The sequence below is a fragment of the Papio anubis genome, chromosome 2, assembly GCF_008728515.1.
Source record: "Papio anubis isolate 15944 chromosome 2, Panubis1.0, whole genome shotgun sequence".
Lineage (NCBI taxonomy): Eukaryota > Metazoa > Chordata > Mammalia > Primates > Cercopithecidae > Papio > Papio anubis.
The window spans coordinates 67,490,641-67,499,395 of NC_044977.1; the positions used below are offsets into that span (position 1 = coordinate 67,490,641).

Consider the following 8,755-nt stretch of genomic DNA (forward strand, 5'->3'; position numbering starts at 1 on the left):
CTGTCTCAAACCAAAAAAAAAAAAAAAAAAAAAAAAAAAAAGAGGGAGAGAGAGAAGAGAGGCTTTGAGGAACCTCTTGAACACAGAACAATGTAGGGTGTGGGTGTGGGTGTGGGTGTGGGTGTGGGTGTGGGTTGCCCAAAGCTGGCCCAGTGAAGAATGGGGTTGAGTCAACCTTCAGGTCACAGCTTCTACTCCAGCCTGGCACCATTCAGGAACCACACACAGCCCAGATGGATAGCTTTCCTAGGCCTTCCTTTTAAAAAGTGTGAGTCTCCCTCATCTAAGTTATAGGAAAGCAATAGAGAGTTGACTGAAAGAAAAGGATTCATTCCACACCACGTTGGAGAAACAAGCTCAGAACAATAGGTGTGTAATTCTCAAAGCAGATAATTCTGCTAATTCTTGCCTTTGGATTTCTTTGTTTTTAGTTTAGTGGAATTTTTATTTATTTATCTTTTAATTTTAACTTTTTATTTTTTAGTAGGGGAGAGCATGAACGCAGTCCCCTACTACCACAAATTATGTAGTCGAGTTTCCCACATTTGGGGAAACTGCAGGAGTCAGCACATCTGGAGTGCAATGGATAAGGCTTGCCCTGGGAAAACCACTTCCATGATCGTAGTATCTCCCTTGTCAGGTAGTTAAATTTTTTAGAGACAGGGTCTTGCTATATTGCTCAGGCTTGAGTGCAGTGGTATGATCATAGCTCACTGCAGCCTTGAATTCCTGGGCTCAAGGATTTCAAAGATCCTCCTGCCTCAGCCTCCAGAGTAGCTGGGACTATAGGCTTGAACCACTGTGCCTGACATTAAAAACAAAACAAACAGAAAAACAAATAAAAAATGGCAGCAACTACCCAAAGCTCAGCGTTTGATGTTAGTAACACATGCCTCATCTCTGAGAGGCATGAGATGAGATGTAACCTCATCTCTGTCTTTGTTGCCCGATGGACATGATGATGGAAGTGTTTGATGCTGAAATCACACAACATACTGCCATCATCAGTTAAATGATGACTCTAGTACAAATTATTCATTTAGTGTTCAGGAGGGAGTTGAACCAGATTTTGTGGATGTCTCTAATTTTAGATGACAAGGGGGCAATGTTTGGGAGTCTCCAAGGTAGCCAGGCAGAAAGGGAGGTAGTGTGATTTTTCACAGGTGGATCCCAGGTGCCCTCTTTCCTCTGGGGAGAGTCAAGATTCTTACAGGCACCACAAAACCCAGAAGAGCTTGGGACTTGAGAGCAGAGCCAGAGCGTGCCCTTGTTTTTTTTTTTTTTTTTTCATACAGAGTCTTGCCCTGTCTCCCAGGTTGGAGTGCAGTGGCACAATCTCAGCTCATTGCAACCTCGTCCTCCCAGGTTCAAGTGATTCTCCTGCCTCAGCCTCCCAAGTAGCTGGGACTACAGGCGTGTACTGCCATGCCCAGCTAATTTTTGTAGTTTTAGTAGAGATGGGGTTTCATCATGTTGGCCAGGCTGGTCTCAAACTCTTGGCATCAAGTGATCCGCCTGCCTCAGCCTCCCAAAGTCCTGGGATTACAGGCGTGAGCCACCATGCTTGGCCCAGAGTATACCCTTCTCCTGCCATTGTTTCAGGAGAAAATTCAGTTAATTGAAGGACAGTCCTCGGGATCAGTTTTCAGGCTAGAGTTAGCACCCTGGGAGGGTGGTGGATGGGGTGGAGAGAGGGGCTTTTCTAGCTAAATGTAAGCAATGGGCCTGTTCTTTAAATATCCTTGCAGCTGGATTTCAGTGTCTCACCCCTCTGGAGCTGTGAGGACTTCGACTAGATTGTTTCCATTCAAGAAAAAAAAATTTATGAATTGCTTACGGACTTACAATTCTTGTTTCATCTATATATTCCCTATGTTTGGAATTATGACCAACACACAATAGGTTCTTACTAAAAGTTCAATGATTAGAACAGGTGAATTGTAATTTCCCCTCTGTTGTCAATTTTTGTTTACCTGGTTTTTGTTTGTTTTCCCCACTTGTACTCATTCTCCTGTGGGAGCAGAGGTTGTATCTGTCTTCATGAGGACTATTTCCCCAGTGCCTAGTGAGGTCCTGGACCTGGGTCCACTAGGTGGAAGTCGATTGAATGAATGGATGGAATATTGTGGAGCAGACGCCAGGCCTTACTACTGCTCGGCCCGAATACCTACTGCTCGGGGCCTTCTCTGGTTGCCATACCCATGGGGGCAGCCCCCATCCCGTGACTGCACTGGGTATAAATACCCTACCTCTCACCCGAGACATTCTATGTGACTCCAGAGTTTCCCAGGTGTGAAGTCCCCTTGACTTTCAGAGATGGCAGAGACTCGATGATATTCTCCTTATTGGTTGCCTTCTCCCACCTCACTTTTCCACTGCTGTTTCCTGGATCACTTACTGAATAAACAAGTTGCACTTGAACCTTTATCTCAGGATCTGCTTCTGCGGTAACCCAAAGTAAGATGATAGACATCTTATCTCCCAGTGATGACAACCTTATCGGGAGAAATAGTGTATTTTCCCTCCCAATATTTTATTTAGAAGGACTTCAAGCCAAAGAAAAATTGAAAAAATATATACACTTTCAACCAGTCTCACCAATCAATAACATTTCTCCATATTTGCTTTATTTATCTGTCTCCCTCTTCTCTCTCTTTATAAACAGATGATAGATAGACAGATGATAGATAGATAGATAGATAGATGGATAGGTAGATAGATGATAGATAAGATACATTAGATAGATAAAGCTATATGAGAAAGAGAGAGAGTCTTTATTTTTATTTTTTGTAGAGACGGAGTCTTGCTTCGTAGCCTAGGCTGGTCTCGAACTCCTGGGCTCAGGTGATTCTCCTTTTTCAGTGTCCCAAACTGCTGAATTATAAGTGTGAACCACCATGCCCAGCCTGAGTCTTTATTACTTATTTTTATTTTCTCAGAGGGAATTTGTTTTTATTGACACAGTTGTCCATGCGAAGAATCCTGGATTTCCTCTGGTAAAGTCTGATCAATACAAGGTGGTAATAGTGTCCACTTGTCAGTTTTCATTAATAAAGAAATGACTGCAAACTTCCATAGCCAACGTGGACGAAAGCCAGCATGAAATAGAGGTTACTCCAACCTCAAAGCTCCAATGTTGCACAATGCACAATAAATCCATTATTAGAGAATCTTTAGACTTTAGAATCTAGAGATTTCAGAGGAAAACTCTCATGTAAATATATATATTACATATATCATTTTCTCCCAGAACATTTGGAAGTAAGTTGCAGACTTCATAGAATTTCACCTGTAAATTCTTTAGAATGTGTCTACCAAAACAAGGAGCATCCTCCTACATAACCAGAAAGACCCTCATCACACCCAATGAAACAGACATTGATACAAGAATAGTGTCAAATATACAGTCTATACTCAAATTGCCCTGGTTGTCCCAATAATGTCCCTGAGAACTGTGGGACAATGTGTCTTCACACTCAACCACTAGCCCCTTCTGTACTGGGGCTCATACAACACCCTTCTGAGCATAGGACTATCCATTAAATGCAGGCCAAATTGATCAGAATGAAATAGCTTCCCTAGGACCAGAAGATAGAGACGTTTAAGTTGTGCTTCTGGCAGAGAGACAAATATTGCCACCAGACTGTGGGGCATGGCAGGGTTCCTTGACTCCTAGTTAAAATATCTGAAGGCGCAGAGCTGGGCCCCGCCACAGCTCCCCACCCTCTTCTCCAGAGCCTTTTTCCAGAGAGCCCTGGCCTAGGGAGAGGAACTCCTCCTCCAGGTAGACCAAGCTTGCAGCTCTGAGTTCAGTTCCTGATTTCGGATGGTTCTGCCATGACCAGCAACAGACTTGAAACTTTGTTTTAATTGGAAGGAAAAAGAAGTGAGGTCTGAGAATGCAGTGGCTGTCCTTGGAATTCGGGACTGGCTACATAATTTGCCAGGCTCAGTACAAAATGAAAATGTAGGTCCTTTGTTCAAAATGTGTTTTGAATTTCCAGCGGGTGTGGGCAGAGCATTGTGACAAGTGCAGGGCCCTTCTAAGAGTGGGGCCCCGTGTGACTTTGCGGATCACAAGTCTGTGACGCTGGCTCTGTGGGTATTTGCGTGCAGCCTGGATTCACAGAAGGCCTTTCCGAACTTTGAAGTAGTGAGTATTGACCAAAGGCTTGAAGGTCTTGTGGCACATGGGGAGAAATTAAGGTGGAAAGACTTAGTCCCATGCCAAACTGGTCAACAACAATTATAACTCAATATTTCCTCAGGAGAACAGCGTCTAGTTTTTTGGTTTGTTTTCATGTCAGACAGTAATGTGCTGACTTCAAAATGAGGTTCGAGGGTGGCACATCTCACACATGCATGTGAGCACCCGATCATCACACTCAAGAACTACAAAAGCATCTGCAGTTCTTACGAGTGCATCTGCAGTTGTCACATATTCGCTGTCACCTTGCAGCACAATATCAGGTCTGGGAGGCACTCCCACCAACATCACACAGACATTCTCGTGCATGCTGTAACCACCCTCTTCTGTTCGGCTGGTTTGACGTGAAGCCACTCCCCTTCCCTGTTACTCGGGGCAAGCTGCACCCGTTCCCATCCCATGATGGCCCCCTTCAGCCTCACACCGCATGGAACATTGCTGAAGCGGTATCAGCAGAATCAGAAGTTGAGATTGCCCATACCCGCCTTGGTCCTCTTCGACACGGATGCAATTCCCCAAAGAGGAAACTGAGGCACTGTCGGCAGAATAACGCATCACCATTCTGGAAGAGAAACACATATTCGTCCTGTCTGGATGTTTCCCTCTGAAGACCCTGGAGGACAGGCTATTTCAGCCTGGAGCCAGGACCCTGGGAGGGGGAAAGCAGAGAGACAGAAAAATGGTGCCAGGACCTCGGCAGGACTGGGGACAGAGGAGAGACAGGAGGAGGGGACCCAGGGAGACCAGAGACAGGAGGGGTTCCCAAATGCACATTTTTATGGACTAAATGATGACTTGTGGGGGAAAAAGAAACGTTTTGTGTCTCCCTCTGGACTGTACAAATAAAAGGCTTCCTTTCTGGGAGTAGCCTATATTTAAATTCCCTTCCAGACTTGATGGGCACAACTAGCAGGATAAAGCACAGACCCTTGGTCGTAGCCAAAATGAATGTTATGCCATGATTGGGATCTGACAGTGTACCCGGGATGAGTTGAATGCCCAGTGCTAGCAGGAAGGTGTGTGGCTGAAATCAGCTGTGAGTATGTGTCTTGAGTCACCGTCCTCAGTAGGACAAGACATGAAGCAGAGGTTTCAACAAATGCCTGGAAAAATAAACATTGCCAGAGGGAGAAACTAGAACCTTATTGTCAACAGGAAACGTTTCCCTTCTGGTATGTCTGACCCAGAAGCAGTCTTGTTTGGTGTGTGATGCCCACAGTTTCTTTTCCTGGGATGCGATAAAAATAGCCAGGAAGTTGATGTTAACTGAAACCAAAGAGTCTGAGACCCTGAGTCCCTGCTCAGCTTGGCTCCCGGAGAGTGCAACAGTGGTCGAGTCTCAGTACTCAAACGGTGATGAGAAGACCACCAGCATCAGCACCATCCAGAAATTTGTTAGAAATGTTGGATCTTGGGCCCCGCCCCAGACTTGCAGCAACAGAATGTGCATTTCCACAAGATCCCCGTGTGACGCAGGCACTCGTTAAGGTCTGAGCAGTGCTGGTTTAAGCACAGGCTTACAGATGGAAAAGGCCAGGGCTCCATGGCCTTGGAGAAGCCGTAGAGCCTCTCTGAGCCCCAGTTTCCACTTCCATAAAATAGGCATAAAAATACAATCTATCAGATAGATTTGTTTAACTTCAGAGTTAAATAAAAGGACATACATGCAGCTCTTAGGTTAGCATCCCCCAGAAAAAATGTTGGAAGTATTATCATTATTAACCCGTTTATTACCTTCTGACCATGTGCTCTTGGGCCAGTCACACTGTCTGTTTCTAGGAGTCAGCTAAAGGCACTGTAAACGGTGACCCTCTGTTAAAGTTCTTGCTTCATCGTAACCCATTTTCCTTGGCTTAATGATTAGTAGAAGTTCAACAGGCCACAGCTGGAAAGGAAGTTAGAGCTTTTCTAGTGAGTCCAGCCCCTTCACTTCCCACCTGAGAAAACTGAGGCCCAGAGCTTGCCTTGCCTGGGCTCACAGAGCTAAGGGGCTGGCAGCACCAGGCGACAACCATGTTCTTGAATTCCCTGTCCAGAAACTCTCCTCCATGGTAAAAACAATTAGCTACTGTGCTTCGGGCACCTCCTTGGTGCTAAGCTCTGGGCTCTAGGTTTACCAAAGAGCATCTCATTTAATCTGTGGGTCAATCTTCCGTTTCAAAGAGAAGATACTCCTGTTATCAGCTCCCAGAGTTCACTAATATGCCCAAGGCCACAGAGCCAGTAAGGGGCTAGCTGGGGTGTTCCCAGTGGACCCTCCCCTTCCACCCCAGACAGCCAGGAAGTGGGAGAGACACACGCTGTTAGGCACTTTCGGGTATTGACTCTTATTTTTTGGCCTGGGTGGTAGACACAGGGATATTCTTTTTTTTTTTTTTTTTTTTTTTTGAGACAGCATCTTGCTCTGTTACCCAGGCTGGAATGCAGTAGCACAATTATGGCTCACTGCAGCCTCAACCTCCCAGGGTCAAGCAATGCTCCCATATTGGCCTCCCAAGTAGCTGGGACCACAGGCATGTGCCATCACACCTGGCTAACTTTTTAAAATTTTATTTTGCGAGGAGATGCGAGTCTCACTATCACCCAGGCTGGTCTTGAACTCCTGGGCTTAAGCAATTCTCCCACCTTGGCCTCCCAAAGTGCTGGGATCACAGGTGTGCACCATCAGACTTGTCCAGGGATGTTCATTTTATTATCACTCTTTAAACTGTACAGATGCATTATATACATCAAATATTGTACACCTGTAACTAAAAAACCAAATAGAAGAGGAGTCCTGCAGGTACTTGTATACAACCCTGGGTGGTCTCAAGGCGGAAAGAAGGGGTCTTGGGCTTGGCATAAGAGCAGTAAAAGACCAACCTGGGCTTAGCCTAGGAACCATGTCCAGTGGTGCTGGTTAGCACGTGACTCAGGACCAGATAAACGAGCAGGTCTAGAGGTGCTGGGGGCAGAGCTTAACAGGAAGAAGGGGATACAATTTGTCTAAAACTGGGTTATGAAGAAAATAATTTGTCTTTTATTTTATAAGTCCCAGGTTAGGATAGGTGGATTGATTGGCTTATTCACTTTTACTAATTTCCCCAGACATCAGTGGAAACGATGCATAATTGTATTAATTGATAGAGAGATTTATGATAGTGAAAATTTGGAAACCACCTAAAAGTCCAACTATAGGGCCTAATTTAATAATGTATGGTGTCTGCATATGAGAGATGGCCATAAAAAGCCATTTAAAAATCATGATGTGGGGACTATCACAAGGACATTAAACACAGCTGTGGCCCTCTATTGCAGGTGCCCCCTGTGCCAGGGTCTGTGCTAAGCACAAAACACTTGTCCTGGTCATTGATTCTCACAGTACACCCCACATTCCACAGAAAGGAAATGGAGCTTTAGGACTTGGTCAACATCCCACAGCTATGACATGGAAAGATGTTCATGATATTTTAAATTTAAAATGCCGCTTATAAGGCAGGCTGTGCAGTGTACATACACAGTGTCCAATAATGAGATGGTGATGTACATTACTTCATATTGATCCCAACTGACGGGGAGCTCTGTGGTCATTGCAAATGGTGTGTAGATTCCTAATAACTGGCAACAGAAAGAGTTCACGGCATGGTAAATTTTTTCAAAGACAAGGAAGTATTTACAATATGATTTCATTTAGAGTGTGTGTGTGTGTGTGTGTGTGTGTGTGTGTCTAAGCAGTGATTTATTTTTATTTTTATTTATTTTATTTTTATCTCACAGAGTGAGATGGGGTCTCACTCTGTTGCCCAGGCTGAAGGGCAGCGGCATGATCTCAGCTCACTGCAACCTCTGCCTCCCGGGTTCAAGCAATTCTCCTGCCTCAGCCTTCCGAGTAGCTGGGATTACAGGCACTCACCACCACTCCCAGCTAATTTTTGTAATTTTAGTAGAGACCGGGTTTCACCATGTTGACCAGGCTGGTCTCGAACTCCTGACCTTAAGTGATCTGCTCACCTCAGCCTCCCAAAGTGCTGGGATTATAGGAGTGAGCCACCGTGCCCAGCCAAAGCACTGATTTTAAACAGAGGGTGATTTTGTCCCTCTGGGGACATTTGGCAATATCTAGAGATATGTTTAGTTATCACAAGTGGGGGTGGGGAGTGCTACTGGCATCTAGTGGGTAGGGAGACCAGGGATGCTGCTAAATATTCTACAATTCACAGAACAGCCCCCTGCAAAAAAGATTTATCCCACCCAAAATATCAATGATGCCTGATTTTATATATATACACGCATATATATAAATACACTCACACGCGTACGTACACACGCATGCAGAGAGAGAAAAAGTATAGAAGGAATATCTCAGAATGTTAACAGTGGTTATCTTTGGGTGTAGGGTGGGTTTTTTTTATTCATATCTTTATTTTCTAAATTTTTTTATACAAGGAGCATGATTAAGTGTGGGGAAAAAATAGAAAATTATATAGCTACAATTGCCTTAGAAACAGCTCAGTTAGAGACAAGCGGCAGAGGGAGGAAGGTTTGGGGGGTAAGGTTTTCCAGGGGTTC

General features: G+C 44.8%; 2 non-coding genes across 2 annotated transcripts; both read right to left on the bottom strand.

Annotated features, from left to right (window-relative positions):
• Window positions 1-484: 484 nt before the first annotated feature.
• LOC116274066 lies at window positions 485-648 on the bottom strand. The gene has a single exon (XR_004182542.1). It is a non-coding gene; the product is annotated as a U1 spliceosomal RNA (small nuclear RNA).
• A 3,653-nt stretch (window positions 649-4,301) lies between these two features.
• On the bottom strand, window positions 4,302-4,404 carry LOC116274043. The gene has a single exon (XR_004182522.1). It is a non-coding gene; the product is annotated as a small nucleolar RNA U13 (small nucleolar RNA).
• Window positions 4,405-8,755: the final 4,351 nt, after the last annotated feature.